Raw genomic sequence first — 24,806 nt, 5'->3', positions numbered from 1 at the left:
CTGTTGACAAGGGCAAGTGGAAAACATATTTGGAAAGCTATGCCCACCTCAGCATCCAAGACATCCATTCTGGGTTTTTAAACCATTTGTACAAAAGTCGTGACTATGAAGCCGGTTTAGTGAACATGATGAAGGAGCGATATGAGGTAAATGTTGTTAACTTTGCATAAGTATTCTTCCCTTATGATCAGTTCTAGAATATCATCTCTAGTAGCCCCCAAGGGCCGGTTTATAATATCAATATAAACTGGGACTTTATAAAATAACCATCTTCAATTTTGCCCGTGTAGCCTCCAAGGGCCGGTTTATCTTTTCAAGATGAACCGGGACTCGAATAATAATTCTTCAATTTCACCTATGTAGCCCCCAAGGGCCGGTTTATACTTTCGAGATGAACCAGGACTTTTATGCTATATGATTCAACAGTCTTGTTGAATAGCTTTGTAAACCGATGGACCACCTAGCTGATTGATGGAAGAAAAAATCCATAGTTTTAACTTGAGCAAATATGCATTAGCCCCCAAGTGCCGAGAATAATACTTGTATTGAGCTTGGGACTCGTAATTTTTTTGATAAGAAGCAATAGGCGTTAGCCCCCAAATGCCAAGTGTATAACTTGTTATGTGCTTGGTACTTCAAATATGCACTGTCAACTCATAAACGGCGTGTCTCTTGCAGGCTGAGCTTAGCAAAAAAGAATCCCAAATCGTCGACCCTCAAGAAAATATCAAATCTCAACAAGCAGAAACTTCCAAGGCCAAGGGGAGCTGACAAGTGCTTTAACAACCATGGAAAAACTGAAGGAGAGCTTCAAGAGCGAGCGGGTAGGCTGGGACATAGGGAAAGCAGCTCTGCTGAAGAGGGCTGAGGACGCTGAAGCGGCCCTTAATCCGTTAGCAGAGGAGCGGACTGGCTTGAAACGGCAAATCAATGCCATGACTACTGCTATTTTTGGTAAAGAGCCTCTTCATAAGCTTTAAACATGTAGTATCTATGAAACTGCCGGTTTACAGATGTGCTTATGTTTTATGACGTAGGAACTCGCGTTGCTCATCTTGGCTCGGATATGCATCAAAAACTGAAGGCTGCCTACACACTGATAGAGCAATTATATACCGTTGTACAATGGATCATCTGCACAGCTTCCCATAACAAACTGCCCCCAACTTTGATTAAGGAAACTCTAGAGAGGCTGTCAATGATGCCTGTCCGGTTTGAAGAGATAAAGAGATCAGCTGCAAGGGCAGGTGCTCTGACCGCACTAACTCGAGCCAAAGCATGGATACCTGAACTTGATCCGGCTGATGTGGGAAACGGCTATCTGAGCATAAAGGAGGACGGATCAGATTCTGATAATGATGATCTCAGAGCCTTGACAAGAGAAATGCGCCTATTGGCTAGCAAATTTGCTAAAGAAACCGATCTTTCACATTATCAGTCGGTTTATGATGCTGACCACAAGAGAGTTAATGCGCCAACCTATGATGCTCCAACTCTTATTCCTCCAATCCATAAGCATACTTATGCCCCTGATGATGACCCCTCCCCACTTATAAGTGATGAAGCTGTATTTAAAGCCTTAACTAGGATCGATTGGGCAACCATTAACTTCCAGCCACTAGGTAGAGAGGAGGAGGATGAACCGGTGCAAGATGATCCACAACCTTCAAGTCAACCCGACGAAGATTCATAAACCGGGGGCCGGTTTAGCTTCTGCATTCTGCAAGACTTGTTGAAAACAATTATTCTTTTGGGCATCAAAACGCCTTGTGATAGGCTAGTTGAAACTCTTGATCTGCTATGCCATCGTGCATATTTACTTTGCATGACACTTTTAATCCGCCATGTTTTTAAAATATGCCGCATATGCTTATGATATGAGCAATTTGAATATGTCTCTCCATTCAAACAGAGTAAAAAGTGTCCTGGCGGTTTACCGCTGGATGGGTTATCATACCCAATATATAAAGCTATGGAAAAAATAATCATAAGTTATGACCAAAGCTGGACTTAGGAATAACTATATATTTGAACATATAGCTTACCTGTGATATTTGATCACTATTTTTTTATCAAGCTAGTGTAATAAGGGTGATGACCCAAACTTTGAACACTGGTAAGTATATATTGTCGGCTTATGAACAAAACCAGACCGGGTTAATAAACACCGGATATCATGTTACCTTATACTGGCGACTTATAGTCAAAAACCAGGCCGGGTTAATAAACACCGGATGTTACTTTATGATGTACTGATGACTTATAGTCGAAAGCCAAGCCGACTTAATAAACATCGGTGAATTGTGACAATAAAACCTTATCATCCTTATTCAATAAACCTCAAAAAATTGTCGAATAAAAACAAACAAAAGACGAGGCTTTTCATGCGCTGCCAGGCCACTGAGTTAAACCGTTTTACAAACCTTATAAGATGGACCTCACATTAACCAATCGTCGTTTTAACTTTGGAAAGTTCAGGATCTGTATAAGATTGACTTGTCAAACGTTCGGTGGGTCATACCAGGAATACCTGGGCGGAGTGGCTTACTTAAAAAGGCAGGATAACCCGGGGGTTTTAGATGAATACACCTGGCTTCCAAGCCTGGCTTTTAAGCCTATCACAAGGGTTATAGCAACTCTTGGTTTTTAGAACAAAAAGAGCCCCCAAGCAATTTTTTGGTACCTATGTTTGAGTTGTGGTTTTGCAACAGACTCTCTTTGGTCCCTTTAACCTGGGTCGCAAGCCCCCAAGTTTTTCTTTGTGTGGCCCATAAGCCGGATCAAAGGGTAATCATAACTTTGCTCTATAAAGCAGAAGCCCCCAAGTAACCAAAAACTCATTAAGAGAAAATGACAGAGGCCCCGCTTTAGCAGGGATGCTGGTTTATTATATTGATCATAATATATACATTATCAAAATATGAACATCAAAAGAGCATGTGGCTCAAGTGTAATAAGGCCAAAGATGAGCAATATTCCACGGCCGGTCGGTCTCCTCCTCCGATTTACGTGAGTCTTTGTGCTCTCGAACATCGATAAGGTAGTATGACCTGTTGTTCAGATTCTTGCTGACCATAAAGGGGCCTTCCCAAGGTGGGGATAACTTGTGCATATCAGTCTGATCCTGGATAAGCCGGAGCACTACACCGCCTTCTTGAAAAGCTCTGGTTTTAACCCGGTGGTTGTGGTAACGACGCAGATCTTGCTGGTAAATTGCCGAACGAGCCGCCGCTATGTCCCACTTCTCATCTAACAGGTCCAGTGCTTCTTGACGGGCTTGTTCGTTGTCCGTTTCAACATAAGTCGCCACCCGAGGCAAGTCATGACGGATGTCACTAGGGAGAACTGCTTCTGCTCTGTAAACCATGAAGAAAGGTGTGTAACCTGTAGACCTGTTGGGGGTGGTATTAATGCTCCATAACACAGAAGGTAACTCCTCCACCCAATAACCCGGCGTCCTCTGCAAAGGAACCATAAGCCAGGGCTTGATGCCTCTCAAGATCTCTTGATTAGCTCTCTCAGCTTGACCATTAGATTGGGGGTGAGCCACTGATGATACGTCAAGCTGGATATGATCTTGTTGACAAAAGTCTTTCATAGCACCCTTGGAGAGATTAGTGCCATTGTCTGTTATAATTCTATGTGGAAAGACAAAACAGAAGATCACCTTCTTCATGAATTGAACCACCGTTGCTGCATCACACTTACTGACTGGCTCTGCCTCCACCCACTTAGTGAACTTATCAACCTCCACCAAAAGGTGGGTCTTCTTATCCTCGGACCTCTTAAAAGGTCCAACCATGTCAAGCCCCCAAGTTGCAAATGGCCAAGTGATTGGAATCATCCTCAACTCTTGAGCTGGAACATGAGCTCGACATGAAAACTTCTGACAACCGTCACATTTTTTGACCAAGTCCTCAGCATCAGCATGAGCCGTGAGCCAATAGGAACCGTGACGAAAAGCCTTGCCTACTAGAGATTTTGAACCAATGTGATGACCACAATCTCCTTCATGAATCTCACATAGGATCTCACGGCCCTCTTCTGGAGAAACACAATGTTGAAAGGCCCCTGTAACACTACAATGATGCAGTTCTCCATTGACAATTGTCATTGACTTAGACCGCCGGGTTATCTTCCTGACTAAGGTCTCATCCTCTGGTAACTCGCCCCGGGTCATTGTAACGCCCACGATGCGGCTATATCTCCCACGTGTCGAAGCACGACTTAGAGGCATAACCGCATTGTAAGCAATGTCGCAAGAGGGGTAATCATTACACATCCCATGTACTGAAAAAGGAAAGAGGTACATGTTGGCTTACAATCGCCACTTCACACAATACATGAATAAAGCATTTCATCATCCAAATACAATCAAGGTCCGACTACGGAACCAAAATAAAGAAGACTACCCCTAATGCTACACAGATCCCCGATCGTCCCAACTGGGCTCCACTACTGATCAACTGGAAATGGAACAACATAACGAACACGATCTTCAACGAGCTCCTCCTTGAGCTCGGTTGCATCACCTGCATGGTCTCATCGGCACCTGCAAGCTGGTTTTGGAAGTAATCTGTGAGTCACGGGGACTCAGCAATCTCACACCCTCGCGATCAAGACTATTTAAGCTTATAGGTAGGGAAAAGGTATATGAGGTGGAGCTGTAGCAAGCACTAGCATATATGGTGGCTAACATACGCAAATGAGAGCGAGAAGAGAAGGAAAGGCGCGGTAGAGAAACTATGATCAATAAGTGATCCTAGTCTACTTACGTTCAAGCATAACTCCAACACCGTGTTCACCTCCCGGACTCCGTCGGAAAGAGACCATCATGGCTACACATGCGGTTGATGCATTTTAGTTAAGTTAGGTTTCAGGTTTTCTACAACCAGACATTAACAAATTCCCATCTGCCCATAACCACGGGCACGGCTTTCGAAAGTTCAAAACCCTGCAGCGGTGTCCCAACTTAGCCCATCACAAGATCTCACGGTCAACGAAGGACATTCCTTCTCCCAGGAAGACCCGATCAGACTCGGAATCCCGGTTACAAGACATTTCGACAATGGTAAAACAAGACCAGCAAGACCACCCGCTGTGCCGACAAATCCCGATAGGAGCTGCACATATCTCGTTCTCAGGGCACACCGGATAAGCTAAGCGTACGGGAGCCAACGTAACCCAAGTTGCCAAGGGACGGCCCCGCACGGTGCTCTGGGTTGGACCAACACTTAGAGAAGCACTGGCCCGAGGGTTTAAATAAAGATGACCCTTGAGCCGGCTGACCCAAGGGAAAGAAAAGGCTAGGTGGCAAATGGTAAAACCAATGTTGGGCCTTGCTGGAGGAGTTTTATTCAAGGCGAACTGTCAAGGGGTTCCCATTATAACCCAGCTGTGTAAGGAACACAAAATCAAGGAACATAACACCGGTATGACGGAAACTAGGGCGGCAAGAGTGGAACAAAACACCAGGCATAAGGCCGAGCCTTCCACCCTTTACCAAGTATATATATGCATTAAATAAATAAGAGATATTGTGATATCCCAACCGATATCCATGTTCCAACAAGGAACAAACTCCAATCTTCACCTGCAACTAACAACACTATAAGAGGGGCTGAGCAAAGCAGTAACATAGCCAAACAACGGTTTGCTAGGATAAGGTGGGTTAGAGGCTTGGCTTAACAATATGGGAGGCATGATATAGCAAGTGGTATGTATCACAACATAGGCAAAGCAAAAGAGCGAGCAACTAGCAAGCAAAGATAGAAGTGATTTCGAGGGTATGGTCATCTTGCCTGAAATCCTGCAAGGAAGAAGAACGAGTCCATGAAGAAGACAAACAGACGTAGTTGAACGGATCCCTCACAAACGCGACGTTAACGGAACTAACCCAAAGAAATAACACCGGAAAGAAGCAAACAACAAAGTAAACAACCACCACATAAACATGGCATGATGCACAACCAAGTATGATGCATGTCCGGTTTAAAGATACATGGCATGGCAAAATGCACGAGCAATCCTACAAATTAAGTGGAGCTCAATATGCAACGAGTTGCATATTGACGAAACACCACAACAATTATTTAGTTCTCTCCCGTTTGTGTACCCAACAAAATTAAATGTTGATTAACATGGGAAGGGGTGAAGCACAACAAAACTACCTAACTAGGCAAGTTTAAATGAGGCCGGAAACAACGAACAACAATTCCGGTAAAACCCCATATGCATTTAGCAATTTAGAGCAAACAACAATTTTAAACATTTTAATTGTTGTTATCATGATGCGGATGACATGAACAAGTTTATGCAATGTTTATTAAAAGTTGACAAGAGCATTATGAAGCATTTGCCACCGGGTGGAAAGAAAGGGTATCACGGCGATGAATCCGAAAATGATGCCACGGTAACATATCGGTTCCGGTAGCTCACGGAGATACCGGTGTAAAGGAAAGGGGGTGTGAGTGTGTCAACAGATGGTGGGAGTGATCCCGGTTACCGGGTTCCCACATGTCGGTGGCAAGGCAAAAGAGGGGCAATGTGCACCGATAGTTAAGACTCGAGGAAAAACAAGGGTGCATCTCATACAACATGCATTGATTCGTTCACGGGCGTCGTCTCGGGGTTATACCCTTCGACGCATGCATTATCGGAGGGGTTCGAGTTCGATGCGGTGTAGGGGAAGTAGACGTTCTCGGGACGTTCGTAGTGGAAGTAGTCGTTCTCGCACACTCTAGGGTCGACGGTAGAGGTTCTCGCGATCTCGAAGACGGTAGTGGTACATGTTTATTGGTAGTCAAACACGACGATCTGGAGAGGGTACTTGGCAACATGCACGTTGTCGGTAGTTGTAATCGTTGTCGGACTTGATGGGTTCGAGGTCTCCGGACGTAGTGGTACATGTTCGTTTTTCGGAGAGGTACATGGCGTTCTTCGGTCATAGGTACTTGACATTTTGCTACCCGGGTCTTCGGCGACGGTCGTTGTACACATGACGTTGGGGTACTGGTCGGTCCGGTCTTGATGGAGTAGATGTACATGTTGTCAGGGCTTGTCGCAACACCTGGTGTAGTCGTACACGTAAGGAGCGGAACTTGGCGGTAGTGGTACTTGGCGCAAATCCACGGAGACGTTCTTGGCAGGAAACGAGCAGTGACGCGGTCGATAGCAGCTTCGCTGGAACAGGGGAACGATGGAGACGCAGGAGCGGCGGGCCTCCAGCATGGCAGGGATCTTAGGTGGCTGCGGCTGGATGGGTTCGAGCACTGATGCGGGGAGCTCCTCTCCCGTATGGTGCGTCACGCGAGGCTGAGGCCACCGGAAGGAGGAGGTCAGGCGCTTGGAGCTCCTGTAGGCGGCAACGAAGAGAGGCGGTGGCGTCGCAGGCCGGCGGGCAATTGAGGGCGCGGGGCGGTGCAGGGCCCCTGCGGCAGGAGATGAACGGCGTGGCTCGAGCTTGAAGGGGAACGAGGCAGCGAGGGAAGAGGCCTTGGAGGTTGGGTGCGGGGCTCTTGTGGCGCCATAGCTACATGAGCAGCCGAAGGAGGGCATCAGCGCGGGAGGAGAAGCAGGGCACGGCGCCATGGCGGAAGTAGCAGCGAGGGGATCAGGCGCTGCGCGGCAAGGAACATGAGGAGGCAATGTGGATCGGGCACTGGTACGAGGGGCTCCTCCCCTATGGCGGCGCTGGATGGAGGGGATCGAGAGAATGGGGATCGAGGGAGAGAAGGGTGCTGCGAGGTAGAGAGATGGCATCGAGGGGATATGTCGGCACTGCGGGAACGAGAGGGAGATGAGTGCGGTGCAGGAGCTGGGCTTCGGGCCATCTAGGGTTAGGAGGGAGTGGGCCAGGGAGGCCGGCCAGCGTGGGAGGTTGGCCTAAGCCCAAGAAGGCCTGTGGGTGTGGGCTCTCTCTCCCTTCCTTCTCTTATTATTTTCTTTATCAGAAAACAAGAGAAGACAAAGAAAGAAAGTGGGGGGGGGGTTAGGACATGAAGTTGGACTCGCGGATAAATTTCTCGGACTCACAAAAATGTGCAAGATCCAAGAAAAATGGAGTGGCCAGATTGCAAGGATTTAATTCAAAGTCATTTGAATTTAATTCAAATGGTTTGAACAAGGGCTAGGAAATGGAGGTGTCCAAAAATCTTCGGATTTTTGGTAGAGCTCCGAAATATGATGAAAGAAATATATGGCCATGTTGGAAACCGAGAATTAAGATAACAAAGGCATTGGGATATTTTGCAAGTGTGTTTGCGGTAAATCCAAACGAATGGAATATTTTTATTTAGCTCCCTAATATTGGGAGTATATGTTGTAAAGAGAATCACCATGTGAATTCCCTCGATTTAAATGGACCAAAGATCCATGCAATTTATTTAGATGAGTTGCAAAAGATTTATGAGATGATGGCATGATGACATGATGCAATGCACATGATGCAACGAACCAAACAAATCACACGACGAAACCCGGAAATCCTGGAAGGCATCTGAAGCTCCGGTGTTGGGGCGTCATAGTCTTATAGGCCAGATACGGAACTGTCCAATCAGGAATTACATGAAGAGCTACCACAAATGAGCCTCCGAGTCAGGAATAGCCAAATCCTCCTCTGTAGGTAGCTTGACCTACGGGATATGCAAGACGTCAAGAATAACATTGGGCGGCACCGGTTTACATTGAGAACCCAATTGTCTTAAAGCGTCCGCCACTTCATTTTTGCGCCGATCGACATGCTCGACCTGATAACCATTGAAGTGACCAGCAATAACATCCACCTCTCGTTGATAAGCCGCCATGAGTGGATCCTTGGAATCCCAAGTACCAGAGACTTGTTGAGCCACCAAGTCTGAGTCCCCAAAGCACCTTTCTCGGCTTAAGTTCATCTCCTTAGCCATCCGAAGACCGTGGAGCAAGGCCTCGTATTCAGCTGCATTGTTAGTGCAAGGGAACATTAAACGGAGAACATAACAAAATTTATCACCTCGAGGGGAAGTAAGCACAACTCCAGCCCCCGAGACCTCCAATTGCCTGAACCCATCAAAGTGAATAGTCCAATATGTGTTATCCGGCTTCTCCTCCGGTGCCTGCAACTCTCTCCAGTCATTGATGAAATCCACAAGTGCTTGGGACATGATAGCCGTACGAGGCATATACTTTAACCCATGAGGTCCAAGATCAATGGCCCACTTAGCAACCCAGCCAGTTGCTTCCCTGTTTTGGATTATATCTCCCAAAGGAGCCGAACTGACCACAGTGATGGGATGACCCTGAAAATACCGCTTAAGCTTCCGGCTTGCCATGAAAACTCCATACACCAGCTTCTACCCATGTGGGTATCTCTGCTTGGACTCAATAAGCACCTCGCTGATATAATAAACCGGCCGTTGAACCGGATATTCCTTGCCTGCCTCCTTTCACTCCACCACAATACCCACGCTAATAGCCCGGGCATTAGCAGCCACATATAGCAGCAATGGCTCCTTATCAACAGGGGCAGCAAGAACAGGTGGCTCAGCTAACTGCTTCTTCAAGTCCTGAAACGCTGCATTAGCAGCACCACTCCAGACAAAATTATCTGTCTTTTTCATCATCTGGTACAGAGGGATAGCTTTTTCTCCCAACCTGCTTATGAACCGGCTTAGCGCCGCAATACGACCCGCCAGACGTTGAACATCATTGATACATGCCGGTTTAGCCAGAGAAGTAATGGCCTTGATCTTCTCCGGGTTAGCTTCAATGCCCCTGTTAGACACCAGAAAGCCCAAGAGCTTGCCTGCTGGTACACCAAAGACACACTTGGCCGGGTTAAGCATCATCTTATAAACCCAGAGATTATCAAAGGTTTCTTTCAGATCGTCTATCAACGTCCCCTTCTCCCTGGACTTCACCACAATATCATCCACATACGCATGAACATTGCGCTCAATCTGATTATGAAGACAATTCTGCACACATCGCTGATAAGTCACCTGGGCACTCTTGAGCCCAAAAGGCATAGATACATAGCAGAAGGCTCCAAAGGGAGTTATAAAAGTTGTCTTCTCCTGGTCCTTAACAGCCATCTTAATATGATGATAACCAGAATAAGCATCCAAAAAACTCAATCGCTCACAACCCGCCGTAGCATCAATAATCTGATCAATACGAGGAGAGAAAACGAATCAGCTGGACAAGCCTTGTTTAAATCCGTGTAGTCCACACACATGCGCCAAGTGCCATTCCTCTTAAGTACCAGCACCGGGTTAGCCAACCATTAAGGATGAAATACTTCAACGATAAACCTGGCCGCCAAGAGCCGGGCTACCTCTTCACCAATAGCCTTGCGCCTTTCTTCATTGAAACGATGAAGAAATTGCTTGACCGGTTTAAACTTAGGATCAATATCGAGAGTGTGCTCAGCGAGTTCCCTCGATACACCTGGCATGTCAGAAGGTTTCCATGCAAAGATGTCCCGGTTCTCACAGATGAACTCAATGAGCGCGCTTTCCTATTTCAGATCCAGATTAGCGCTGATGCTGAGCTGCTTGGATGAATCACGAGGAACGAAATAAACTAGCTTAGTCCCATCAGCCGATTTAAACTTCAAGGCCGGATCATGCTCCGTAGTTGGCTTTTTCAAAGAAGTCATATCCGCCGGATCAACATTGTTCTTATAAAACTTTAACTCCTCTATTGCACAAACTGACTCAGCATAAGCTGCATCGCCCTCTTCACACTCCAGAGCTATCTTCCGACCCCCGTGTACTGTAATGGTCCCCTTATGACCCGGCATCTTGAGCTGCAGATAAACATAACAGGGTCTGGCCATGAACTTAGCATAAGCCGGCCGTCCCAACAGAGCATGATAAGGGCTCTTGATTTTCACCACTTCAAAGGTCAAGGTCTCTGATCTAGAGTCATGATCATCTCCAAAAGCAACTTCCAGAGCTACCTTACCAACTGGGTATGCCGACTTACCAGGCACCACACCATCAAAAACAGTGTTCGACGGTTTAAGATTTTTATCTGTCAACCCCATGCGGTGGAAAGTCTCATAATAGAGAATATTGATGCTGTTCCCACCATCCATGAGTACCTTGGTGAACTTATACCCTCCAACCTGAGGTGCCACCACCAATGCCAGGTGACCCGGATTATCATCCCGGGGCGGGTGATCCTCCCGACTCCATATGATGGGCTGCTCAGACCAGCGTAAATATCACGGAACTGCCGGTTCAACGGAGTTCACTGCCCTCTTATGAAGCTTCTGGTCCCGCTTGCATAAGCTAGTGGTGAAGACATGATACTGTCCACTATTCAACTGCTTCGGGTGGCTCTGATAACCTGACTGTTGCTGCTGTTGACTTCCCTGATTATTCTGCTGATTGTAACCACCTTGGTTGCCATGACCGCCTTGACTTCTTTGGAACCCTGAGCTTGAGCTGCCTCCCGGTCCATGACCGTCTTGGTAAAACTTCGAATTTTTGAACTCCTTCATAATGAAGCAATCCTTCCAGAGGTGCCCAAACGGCCTCTCTCGCGTCCTGTGTCTTGGGCAGGGCTGATTTAACAGCTGCTCTAGATTGACGCCTGACCCTCCAGTCTGCGGGGGCGGTTTACCCTTACGGTGCTGACCGTTATTCTGTGCATTGGTGTTAGCCACAAAGTCAAAACTATTATTAGCCTTGCGCTTACTTTTGCCTCCTTGGTTCGCCGGATTATGCTGGCACCCCTTGGTGTTGCTGCTCTTCTTTCCCTTTCCCGGCTTTTCATCATCAGACTCGGGGTCCTTGGTACCATCAGAGTCAGCATACTTAACCAGCGCCGCCATGAGTGTCCCAATTTCTGCTTCAGGGGCGTGAAACAACAGTTGCTTTCTAACATTAAGACCGTTGAATCAGCATTGATACGATCCGACGAGTGCAGGATTGTTGAGACCCGGCGCACCCAATGAGTCGTCGATTCACCTTCTTCTTGAACACAACCGGCTAAATCCACAATTGACATGGGCTGCTTGCATGTGTCTTTAAAATTCTAGATAAACCGGGCCTTTAACTCATCACATGATCCGATTGAGTTAGCAGGGAGCCCCTTCAACCAAGTACGGGTCGTCCCTTCCAACATCAAGGGGAAATACTTAGCACATGCAGCTTCGCTAACATCCAGCAATTCCATGGCCATCTCATAACTCTCAATCCATACCTCAGGAGGTAAGTCGGCTGTGAAGTTAGGCACTTTGCGAGGACCTTCGTAATCCTTGGGCAGACACTCATTACGTATAGCTGGCACTAAACATGGCACGCCCAAATTCTTAAAGGTTACACCTGGCTCCACCGAAGTTGTTGAACGAACCGGAGTAGGTTGGCGTGCTGCATACTGAGCCGCCAGCTCGGCCTCCCGACGTGCTCTACCTTGATCCACCACATTCTGAGCATCGGCTCCTCCACCCGCCGGGTTATGTCCACGTGGCGGGTTATGATTCCTTCCACTGCTTGATACAGCCGGTTCATCGATCCGCCTGCTATAACTCCGGCTTGGGCGTGGGGTGGAATGAATCCTGTCACAACTGTAAGAATAAGCTTGCTGCTGAACTAAAGCTGTCTGAAGGAGCTCTCTAGCCCTCCGTGTCTCAACCGCCATTGGTGACTCGCCTTCAACCGGGAGAGCCGCGAGTCGTGACGCCGCAGCGATCATGTTATCCAAGGGGTTAGAGTAATGACCCGGTGGCGTTGGCACGTGTTGCGGCGGGATATTGTTCTGACAAGGCGGGTTCGTGGCGTGTGGCTGAACCGGCGCTCCCGTCCCAGGCGCTTCAACCCGATCTGCCGCTGGCGGGTTACTGGTTCCTGCTCTGGGCGTGTTAAAGAGATTCTTTGCCTCGTAAACCGGGGGTAGACCCCTTTCTACTGCCATCCTGGTGTCCTCAGCCGCCAGGTCCTCCTTGGCTTGAGCTATCTGATCTCGTAGTTTCGCGACCTCTGCGTTATGCTGATCTCGATTATCCGGGTTAACCTCCACTGTCAGCAGTGTCGTCAAGGCATCTAGTAAACCGGACAAGACTTGAGTCGGCGGGCGTGCAGGGCCTCCCACCCCGGCTGCCGTCACCGATGCTGATCCAGAAATTAATGCCACCGCAGTTGAAGAATGTTGTACGAGTTGCATACCGGCCATGAAGATCGTGACCCGGTTTGGCGGTTCGAGGGGGGCCCAGAATACTGTCGCCACCGGAACAGCCCCAAGCCAGCCATCTTGCAGTTGGTACAATGACTCGGTCTCACCGGTGGATGACTCGCCATCTAAATAGACAACCGTCTCACCGTCAGATACCGATTCAGATTCCGCACCGTTAATGAATCCCACAAAGGCATGCTTCATGGTGGGCTGAACTCGGGCGGGTCTTGCACGCTGAGCCGTCTCGATGATGTCGGTGCAGATGTCCGGCTCAGGGACCGGTTCGCCGATCTTGCAATGAAAACGTGAACTCCGCCAAAGGGGACCCGGTACCCATACTCGATTGAGCCGGCCTCGGGGCACCAGCCTGCATCATCGATGTAGAGCTTGTTGCGATGACTCTTGGTCATCCGGCCCACAGCATATCCCTTGAGCCCTTCGAAGTTGCCTTCTAAGAAGCTGAAACCATCGTGCGATAGCCCCACGGTGGGCGCCAACTGTCGTGGAATTGTCACGTCAGATGTCCTAGTGTGAGGATTTAGTCATGGAGCCATCACAATGAGAGTAGCTTAAAGGGGTTAATCAGGACAAGGGACACGAGGAGTTTATATTGGTTCGGCCCCTTGCGATGAAGGTAAAAGCCTAATCCAGTTTGGGGTGGTATTGCTAGGCTTTCGATGACCAGGGAGCGAATACGCTTAACCTGGCTCTCGATCTCTTGTTTCTCGTCCTTAAACTGCCACCGGGTCGTCCCTTTATATACACAGGTTGACGCCCAGTCAGTTTACAGAATCCCGGCCGGCTCATTAACGTGTCCGGCTCAGTATCTACTCTTTCCTATCTTACAATACAAGTCATACGCCTATGGAGGTTTATGTCTATGGGCCCTCACCTGCCTCTGGGCTTTGGGACTTCTTATTAAGTCTCCTTCATAAGTCGCCATCTTCTACGCCTTCGTGGGCTTCAAATATAGTAATCATCATGGGCATAACCCGGCCCCTCCTGGGCGGTTTATACTCAATAGTTATCTCCCCAACAAGTAGGTTCACCCCTTTCCTAGTCCAACAAGCAGGGGAAGGAAGGAGGAAGGGGAGAGAAGGAAGGAGGGGGGCACCGCCCCCACCCCTTGTCCAATTCGGACTGGGGGCGCCACCTCCTGGCCGACCCTCCCTCCTCTAAGGCCCATGGTGGCCCATTAACTTCTTGGGGGGTTCCGGTAACCCTCCGGCACTCCGGTTTTATCCGAAACTCTCCGGAACACTTCCGGTGTCCGAACAACATGGTCCAATATATCAATCTTTGTGTCTTGAGCATTTTGAGAGTCCTCGTCATGTCCGTGATCTCATCCGGGACTCCGAACAACCTTCGGTACATCAAATCACATAAACTCATAATACCAATCGTCAACGAACGTTAATTGCGCGGACCCTACAGGTTCGAGAAATATGTACACATGACTGAGACACTTCTCCGGTCAATAACCAATAGCGGAACCTGGATGCTCATATTGGTTCCTACATATACTACGAAGAACTTTATCGGTCAAACCGCACAACAACGTACGTTGTTCTCTTTGTCATCGGTATGTTACTTGCCCAAGATTCGAGCGTAGGTATCATCATACCTAGTTCAATCTCATTACCGGCAAGTCTCTTTACTCATTCCGTAATGCATCATCCGTAACTAACTCATTAGTTACATTGCTTGCAAGGCTTATAGTGATGTGCATTACCAAGAGGGCCCAGAGATACCTCTCTGACAATCGGAGTGACAAATCCTAATCTCGATCTATGCTAACTCAACAAACACCATCGGAGACACCTGTAGAGCATCTTTATAATCGCCCAGTTACGTTGTGACGTTTGATAGCACACTAAGTGTTCCTCCGGTATTCGGGAGTTGCATAATTTCATAGTCATAGGAACATGTATAAGTCATGAAGAAAGCAATGGCAATAAACTAAACAATCATAGTGCTAAGCTAACGGATGGGTCATGTCAATCACATCATTCTCTAATGATGTGATCTCGTTTATCAAATGACAACTCATGTCTACGGCTAGGAAACTTAACCATCTTTGCTTAACGAGCTAGTCAAGTAGAGGCATACTAGTGACACTCTGTTTGTCTATGTATTCACACATGTACTAAGTTTCCAGTTAATACAATTCTAGCATGCATAATAAACATTTATCATGATATAAGTAAATATAAATAATAACTTTATTATTGCCTCTAGCACATATTTCCTTTAGTCTCCACTTGCACTAGAGTCAATAATCTAGATTACACAGTAATGATTCTAACACTATCAGAGCCCTAGAACAATATTTGTATTTAGTTGCATCAAGCATCCATGCATCATTTTAATCTCAAGGAAATTGAATTGAGGGAATTCCCAAAGCCTCAGAAATCTTTTAAAAATGAGCAAGTTCAAAAAATTTCTTCAAATGAGCCCAAGGAAATGTTCACTTTAATCCCTAAAAATATTGGCAAGAGGTAAAAATCCAAACCAATATTTTTAGTGCTTTAAGAGTAATTAATTTGGGCATTTTGAATTAAATCATAATGTATTTGAATTGGCTTTATTTATGTTATAAAAGAAATATATGTCCAATAATTTTGGAAATTATTGTGGGGCTCTAGAGTAATATCTCTAGTCCATACAATAATTTATAGAAGCAAATAAATTGGTTTAGTACTCCTACTAAATCAAAACAAACAGAACTAAATAAATAGAAAACAGAAGGAAATAGGAAAGCAGAAGAGAGAGACAAGAACCTACCTGGGCCAACTTACCTGGCCCCCACTATTCAGCCCAACCCACCATTGTAGCCACCGCGCCGTCTTCCACCTCGCGCCAGTAGGTGAGGCGCGTGCCCAACACGCGTTCACTGCCGTGCAGCCACCTCCTCCCAGCCTGGCTGCCCCCTTCTCCCTCTGGACGCCCTGGACGTTGACACGCACCCCCAACCCCTCTCACTCTCCCTCATGGCCCTCCTCTCCTCTGCTCCCTTCCTCTCACCCGGACCAAACGCGCCGTCGCCACCGTCCAAAGCCACCGCGGCCACAGCAACCTCCTCGCCTCTCCGAGCGATCCCCGAGGTCCGCCGCGACGCCCTCTTCCTCATTGCCGAGTCACATGATGCTGGGAGCCCCGACGCATCGTCCCCGACCCCCTTCTTCCTCCTACGGCCGCGGAGATCACCGGTGACCCCACACCATTCCCAGCCCCTCCCCGAACTCACCGAGACCTTCACTGCAACCTCTGTGAGCCCACGCCTTGATTCCCCCCTCAATTTCCTCATTTACATGTCGTAGCACCGCCCAGCGAGTACCCGAGGCCGCCGTCCGCCATTGCCGACGAGCTCGACGCTCTCAAGCTTTTCCACTCGAATGCGTTGCACCATCGTGCTCCTAGAGCACCGCAGTTGCTGCTTCGCTGCTTGTTTTGCTCGCCCGCTTGCTCTAACCCCGGGCCCGCGTCACCACCGCACTCCGGCCGCCGCCCGGCTCGTCGCCGCCGCCATTACAGGCCGCCCTAGCGCACCATGCAGCCACCACCGCTTGCGCCGCACTGCCAGCTCTCCGTAGCCGCAAACCGCGCACGAAATGGTGCTCTGTAGCGCCGTCCCAAGCAACGTCGGCGAGCCACCGCCGCGGGATCTGGTCGTCGACGGCTAACCGCCGTTCTGGATGACGTGGCACTTAATTAGGAGCTAATCACCCAGTTAACTAAAGCTGGTGCCACTGACGGATGGGCCCCACACCCTAATTAACTCCGAGTTTTATTTCCTATTTAGTTTAGACTAACCCAGCGGGACCCACGCGTCAGAGTTGACTTGCTGACGTGTCTGTTGACCGGACCCCACCTGTCAGCGAGCTAAACAGCCCGGCCTCACTAACATGTGGACCCCACACGCCAGGTTTGACCTGGCCGACTTTGTTGACCCACTGACATCATAGTGATGCAGTGCTGACACAGTTAATTATTTTCTGGATTTATTCTTATTCAGGAAATTCCAGAAAATGTCCTAAACTTCTAAAAATCATAGAAAATCAACCGTAGCTCAGAATGAAATAAGTTCTATATGAAAAATGATCAGAAAAATCCAATCTATCCATTTGTACCATTTTCATGCATGTTAGAACAACTTATGGCTGCTGTTTAGGACAAATCATATAAATAGCATTTAAACCCTCACATATGGAGTTTGAATTTGAACCTAGGGTTCAAACAAACTCCATTTAACATGTTGCTAGTTGCATTAGCTCAAAACACAGCATATTGACATGTCATGATCATGCATCATATTGTGCATTGCATTGATTGTGTTTTCCTTCTCTGTTCCCGGTATTTGTTCTCCCTCGGTCGACATTGTTCCGACGCTGTGATCGTTGACACTGATGAAGACTCAATGCTATCTTCAGAAGTACCAGGCAAGAAAAAACCCCTTGTTCATTCCGATACAATCCCACTCTCTCGCTCCTGCTCTCTTTTACTGCATTAGGACAGCAATGATTCAACTGTTACATGCTGCGGTACTTGAACCCCTTTCCTCTCCATGACCTGTCATTGCCACAGTAAATAGATGAAACCCACTAGCATGTGTAGGAGTTGTTTGAGCCCTGATGTGCCTACTCATTCATGCTTGGTTGCAATGTTGCGGATATCGCTTATCGGGAACTTATCGGTCGACCCATGATAAGGGGTAAATCGGTCGGTTTATCGGCATATCGGCCAATTTATCGCCATGTCGGCTGATTTATCGGCCAGTTTATATTATCGTTCTGACAGCGGTAAGCGATAAATCGGCCGATTTATCGGCATATCGGAAGATATCTTGAACAGTGCTTGGTTGTCATGCCTGCTACTGCTTAGAGTTGAGTCTGGTCTGATTCGTCGGGGATGAATTGGAATACTGATGAACATGTCCTACTATGTGTGAGCTAAGTGTGTGAACACGATTTGGTAAAGGTAGCGGTGAGAGGCCATGTAGGAGTACATGGTGGGTTGTCTCATTCAAGCCATCCTCAGGAACTGAGTTCTGTGTTTGTGATCCATGAAACAGCTACTACCATGCATTGGGCCCTGAAATATGACCCCGCTCAACTTCTTAACCACCCTAGTCCTCTGTCCAGGAGTTGCAAGTAGTTTCTGGTGTTTGTAGTATGCTGGAGGCCGTGCGTAGCGCTGGCCCGAGGGGTGGGCTATGATGCTGTAGGCACGTGGCCGGGTATGCCGGGCGCCCGTTTGGTGTCGCGGAACCCTGTACACATCGTTCAGGCCGTATGTGGAAACCTCGGCCGGACTCCTAGCAGATGGAACCTGAATAGGCGATAAACCTGGACTAGAGACTTGAGTGTTTAGGTATGTCGTGGATTCTCAAGTCCAATGTACGTATCGTGCTTTCACTTCAAATACAATGATCGTCATTGCATATATCGCGAGAGAAAGATGAAACATGCGTGAATTTTCTGGGGGCTTACTTTCATAGGACCTGGAGATAGTTTTGTGTGCATATGTGAAAGGGGCGTACAGGGGGCTATGCGATGGAGAGAGAGATGCTCTTCGTTTCTCTTTATTATGACTAACTTTCTATATAGTATAAAAATATACAAATTCATAGTGCGGAATAAATATCATTGTGGGCACCATGCAATGCGAATTAGCGTTCGTACTACTCCATATAAATTTGTAATGTTGTATATTGTAGAAACTCTAAAATAATTTTTTGGCCACACTTTATTCAAAAGGAATGTTGCATGTGAAATAAACGTGAAGAGAGGGCTTTTTAGGTGAAATAGTATATGAGGAGAAACCTTGTGCATCGCGAGTTACTAGGAACATCTAGTATCAAGAAGAAGCGGTAAACTAGTGTCTTCTGTGGGATGAATACCATTTACGTTTAGTGGTTATTATACAGTCACGGGCTCACCGTACAACTCTGTATTTTCTCATGACATGACTAGTTGACTAGTTAAACGCTCCACGTGGCACCTCTAGTGTTGCATCACATTATCTCACTACCATCGTGCCCACCTGTCGACTTGTATCTACTCTACATCTACACTCTTATAAAATACATAAAATACACACTTATAAAAATAGAGTTGGTGATGATGGTGTGCTGCCATCCTGCAATATAGGCCGTCCGATTTATATCTGACGGATAGGAAAGAAGCTATGGCAATTTTGCAAAAAGGTACCCACACACCTCTCCACATTTGCAAATAAGGCCTTCCCTCGTTCATCCTTTTCTCTCACAAGATAAACAAGTCATACAAATGCATCTTAATGTTACGTGCAACGCACGGGCATCTTGCTAGTAAGAATGAAAACAAACGACAAAAATATATTTGGACGGTGGTTCGAAGTCATGACCGCGGGCACAGCAGACAAGGTGGCCTTGTATTGGTATGCTGAGCCGTCTGTTTTAACACACATGAGCTGGTACGCACGCACGCACGCATGCATGCACACACCAGTACACCACACGACCAACACACACTCTCACACTCAAGTGCTCAACCTACACGTGCATGCGCACACATCAGCCCCTGATAGGCGCATACACAACCAGGTGATTCCCGCGCACGGGTTGGAGCCTTGTCGTGCCTGCATAAATTTGTGTTTATCTGACCTTTTGCCTATGTGAACTGAAAGGTGGGACCCACAAGGAATGTGGTCAATTTAACTAGTCAACATGGCGCCACGCGGACTATTTGGCCAGTCAATAGAGTGCAATCCGATGCTGAACTATGAGCAATTGACCGTATAATCACCGCAAAACATATATAGTGACCGTAATCAGCTTATTCTGAAGTTCGGTGACCGTATTACGCTTTTCTCTCTGTAGGCCCTCCAAAACTACATCTCTAGACGCTCTCGCATGTTACATCTAACAACTATGCAATACAACACTACTACTACACTCTAACACAATAAATCATATGTGTTTTTAGTTTTACTAGATATCATATTGTTACTTATAATTATTCAGTTTGCATACATTAAAATTGCCTTTGAAATGTATGGCCAGTATCATCTACCGCGCGGGAAAAATCCCGCCCTTTCCTGTTTAATCGGGTTTGTATTGATGGATCGTGCGAAACAGGAAAACTATAGTACTATACAGTACAAGTGACAGTTCACTGGGCCGTCATGTCGTCTACTCCTCCGTCGTAAGAGTGGAGCGCTCGCTTTCATAAATCTTCTAGTCCCTTTGGCCGACATGTGGGACATCAAGCTACCGGGTCCACGTGCCATACTGGAATACAGTGCAGAGCAGCCGGGGTGAAGCACCCCAGTCATGGCGCCGGCGTAGTAATGAGCAATGAGGCGTCAAATCACAAAGTTGCACCTTTCCCGCAGTTAAGTTGGAGGGACGAAGCAACCATCATTTCACTCATTGCTGAATCCGCTTCTCCCTCATCTTCTTCGACTTAACCACGTGTTGCTTCTGTCGCTGTTCTGCCTCATGTGGGACGCGGATCGGCTTGGCAAAGCACTGACACGTGGGACCGCATGTTAGCAAACCGCGAGGACAACATCCTCCGAAAATAAGAAGCCTAATCCTAGACTTACAAAGGGCTACGTAGCTGCTACGTATACTTTGCATCTAATCTATATATGCCCCCCGTGATTTTTAGGTGGGGTGGGCCTAATCCTCTCCTTTAATCCAATCAAATAGTCCCACATCACATTAATTCGTAACTTTACGTAAACCATTACGTGGATGTAGCATTGCTGAAATAAGAAACCTCCCCCGCCATCCGCGCGGCAAAATCACCTCCTTTTTACTAATCTTGATTCTATAATTTTTTAGATCAATATAATTGAGATTTGTATAGATAGCACACAGGAGCAAAATCAAGTGGTACGGTTAAGGGAATCCACAATGTGTAGCCAAATGTGAAAATAGCTTTTGGCATCGTGGGAACCATTGTGGACGGTGTTGCCAAAGCCAAAAAGATGGAACCGAAGCTCCCTGATTGATTGATTGAAGGAATAGAAAAATGCAACGTATCTCCTCTTTCTCCCATGCTTGGACGCATGTAGTACAGTATAGAGCATAGAGTCTACTCCCATGTCCCTTCTATCACAAATCACAAAGCAGTGAGGCGTCAAATCACAAAAGCACGAACGAAGCAACCATCATTTCACTCTTCGCTGACTCCACTTCTCCATCGTCTTCTTCGAGAAACCATCTCACCGCACTGGTACTCCTAGTAGTACTCCCTCCGGTCCTTTTTTGTCCGCGTCTAAGAAAATTTCGTTTTCCCCGCAATGCTCTGTGCATTGGCATTTTTTCGCTTTCCAACCGGGCCCTCCATCCCTTTCCACCGCATGCATGCCTGCAGTAATCCCATCTCTCTTTCCCATGTGCTTCGCATCTTCCCAAGGCAGAGAGAGCTGCTTGCATGCAGAACTAGGAGAGAGAGCGAGAGGCGCATGCGTGTAGAGAGATGGACAGGGGAGAGAGAGATGACATGCATGCATGCGGAAGTGAGAAGGTTGGTTTGCATGGCGCTGCATTAATCAAGCAATGAGGAGTGAGATGGTTAGCTCTTTGGTCTTTGGAGAAAAAAATACGCATTAATTGACACGTGAAACAAGGATTTGTATCGATTAAATCCCGCGAAGGAAAACCCCGCCTTTCTTTTTTAACACTAGTACTCCTAGTACATACGTACTTATCCTGTTTGGGTCTAGGCCTTGCATTGCCAAACTTCGCCACACATTTTTGCCAAGCTTGCCTAAAGTTTTCAAAATGAGAAGCAGGTACACTTGCGCACGGCTGTCGTGGTCACACCGCACCCTCACACGGTCGCTCATGCACGCCGCGGTCGCACCGCACCCTCACATAGTCGCTCCTGCACGCCGCAAACCCAACCAAGGGAACGCACCCTCTCTAACACGTGATGACACATCTGAACAAACCAAACTCGCCCATCCTATCGCTGACACATAATTTTTGTTCATAGAGTATGTTTATCCAACCGCATGTTGGGGAGTATTCGTACGGCCCGTGCGGTGGTCTGTTGGGGAAGAAGAAGAGGTGAGGAAGAAGGAGGAAAGAAGGGTTAGGAGACGTAGGATATTCATCCAACTGACTGAAATGGTAGACTGACCCAAGTCAGGCGACTTGCATAACAAATATATGTTTTTACACAGCAAAAGATCCATAAAAACAACAACATAAAGAAAAACTATCACTGCTCGCGGAAAGAGACGGCCTCGTCATCTTTGGCTGCCGGCGCGAACCAGCTGTCGCGGCCAACGTGTGTCTCCGACCCGTGGTTGTCCTCGGCCTCCAGCTACTCGTTCAAGCGGAGCATGCATGCGCTCTGCATGGACGAGAGCATAGCCTAGTTCAAGTCGAGTACGTCCGGTTCCGCCTGCAGGAGGGCCTCGATGGCAGCGGCATCCGCGCGCTCCGCGTCGAGTCGTGCCTCCGCCGCCCGGTTCAAGTCCAGGACGTCCGGTTCCGCCTGCAGGAGGGCGTCGATGAGAGCGGCATCCGCGCGCTGTGCGTCGAGTCGAGCCTCTGCCGCCCGGTTCAAGTCCAGGACATCCGGTTCCGCCTGCAGGAGGGCCTCGATTGCAGCGGCATCTGCGCGCTCCACCTGAAGTTGAGCCTCCGCCGCCCGGTTCACATCCACGACATTCGGTTCCGCCTGCAGGAGAGCCTCGATGGCAGCAGCATGTGCGCGCTCCGCGTCAAGTTGAGCCTCTGCCTCCCCGTCCTCCTTTAGTATCGCCATGTTGAACCGCTGGTCTGCCTGCACCATGGGGGACTCGGACGCCGGCACGAAGTCGACGTCCATCGTCTCATACCCATCGGGGGCCTTCTACACCATGACCTCCGCCATGAACATTGGATCGGCTTCCTCCTCCTCGTAGCTTCGCTCCAGAGAACTCAGGGATTGGCCCGCCGCAAAGCGAGCTTGGGAATGGAGGTTTGTTGCGCCGACCGCTGCCGCGATTTCTGCGCGGCGCTCCGGCGTCAGCATCTTGTAGTAAGTGATCTTGCGGCGCACCATGGCTTTCCGGAGAACTAGGGGACTCTTGATGCGGGCTAGGGGATCGAAAGGTGGGGGAATGGGCTGGAGATTTGGTGTGGTTTTCGGGGGCAGTGGCTGGTGTAGGCCGAGCAGCGAAGGTTCTGGTGTGAATAGTGGTTCCGGTGACGACCGGTCAATCGGTTTTGACTGTACATCGCTCTTGTCGCGTTCGCGTTGCAGCCCGGCACGCTGGACCCTCCACGTCGCTCACCGAATGGAACACACTTCGTCTTGCGTTTTCGCTCGCTTGTGGGACTGCAGTTGAGAGCAAACCGACGTCTCTCCCCCTCCCCCGCCCGCGTCATTTATTATACCACCACTCCCGCCGTTTTATGTGGAATAAATAAAAACAGAGGGAGTATACTATGGATGAGGATCCCCTGACGTGGTCGAACCCATTGAGTAACTGACATGCGGAGCCTAGCAAGCATGGGGTCCGCCAGTAAGTGACCAAAAGGGAGGGTAAGGCAGGGATACCTACGTCAGAGGATCCACTTCCACTATACTACTTTGACCAAATGTTAGATTAATAATATATGACATGCAACTTACACAAATGTTAGAGTAATAATATATGAGATGCAACTTACACAGAGCATACAAGGTCTAATGCGTTTTTCAAGGCTAACTTTGACCAAATGCTAGAGTAATAATATATGACATGCAACTTACACAAAGCATACGGTCAAATTCGTATCTGAAAGGAGTTTCCAATGATATAATTTTCACATTATACATCTCATGTACTATTAATCTTGTCAATAGTCAAATTGGAAACCATCTCGAGTACAAATCTAGGAGTACGTATGAATCTAACAATATTGATTGGGCGTTGTTGAATATTGATAGCTTTTTTATCAAAGTAGAGATACTTTGACTACACATAAAACTTATATGTAAACTATAAAGGATAGGAGGGAGTATATTATACGTTCAAAAACGAAACGAACATTGAATACCCTTTATATATGATTTGCGGATGCTATGATCACCAGTTCAAAATTTTGAATCCGCCTTAGGTATCACGTTCCCCCACTCGTTCCCTCTCGATTTCATCTCGGGGTCCGGAGATCTATTGAAAGAGGACTAGGGTGGGTACATGCGAATGATACTCCGCGGAATGTTCAAATGAGGCATGCGGGAGGATGGACTCGACTGGAGGGCGACATGATCGATGGAGAAGAGGTTTGGAGAGGAATGAGAAATAAGCAAACGCCACATGATTATACTTGAACGGCTCAAATAAACAATAAGTTGTCTCGCTTGGCCTAAATAGTGAAAGGCCTAATGCGCAACGCAGAGCACCGACGCTCGAATTTGGCCGGGAAAACAGGGAAACCGACATGTGGGGCAGACTAGTCCAATGGAGGTGCTGGCCCACGACCTCCTCGCCACCGACAACTGTTCATGTGGGTCGTTGGGGCCAACAATGGGGCACAACTCCAGCACCGCCTCTGGACACTGCGACCGCGGTGAGCGACACGCTCATATCGTAGCTAGACACGGTCAATTTCAGTGTGCCGAGGGTGGCGTTAGTGCTGTGGCACGACCAACGGTATGTTTGGTTTGTGCCCAAGGTTG

The sequence above is a fragment of the Triticum urartu genome, chromosome 1 (assembly GCF_003073215.2).
Source record: "Triticum urartu cultivar G1812 chromosome 1, Tu2.1, whole genome shotgun sequence".
Taxonomy (NCBI): domain Eukaryota; kingdom Viridiplantae; phylum Streptophyta; class Magnoliopsida; order Poales; family Poaceae; genus Triticum; species Triticum urartu.
The sequence above is the reverse complement of the archived record's forward strand: the minus strand, read 5'-3'. Positions refer to the sequence as shown.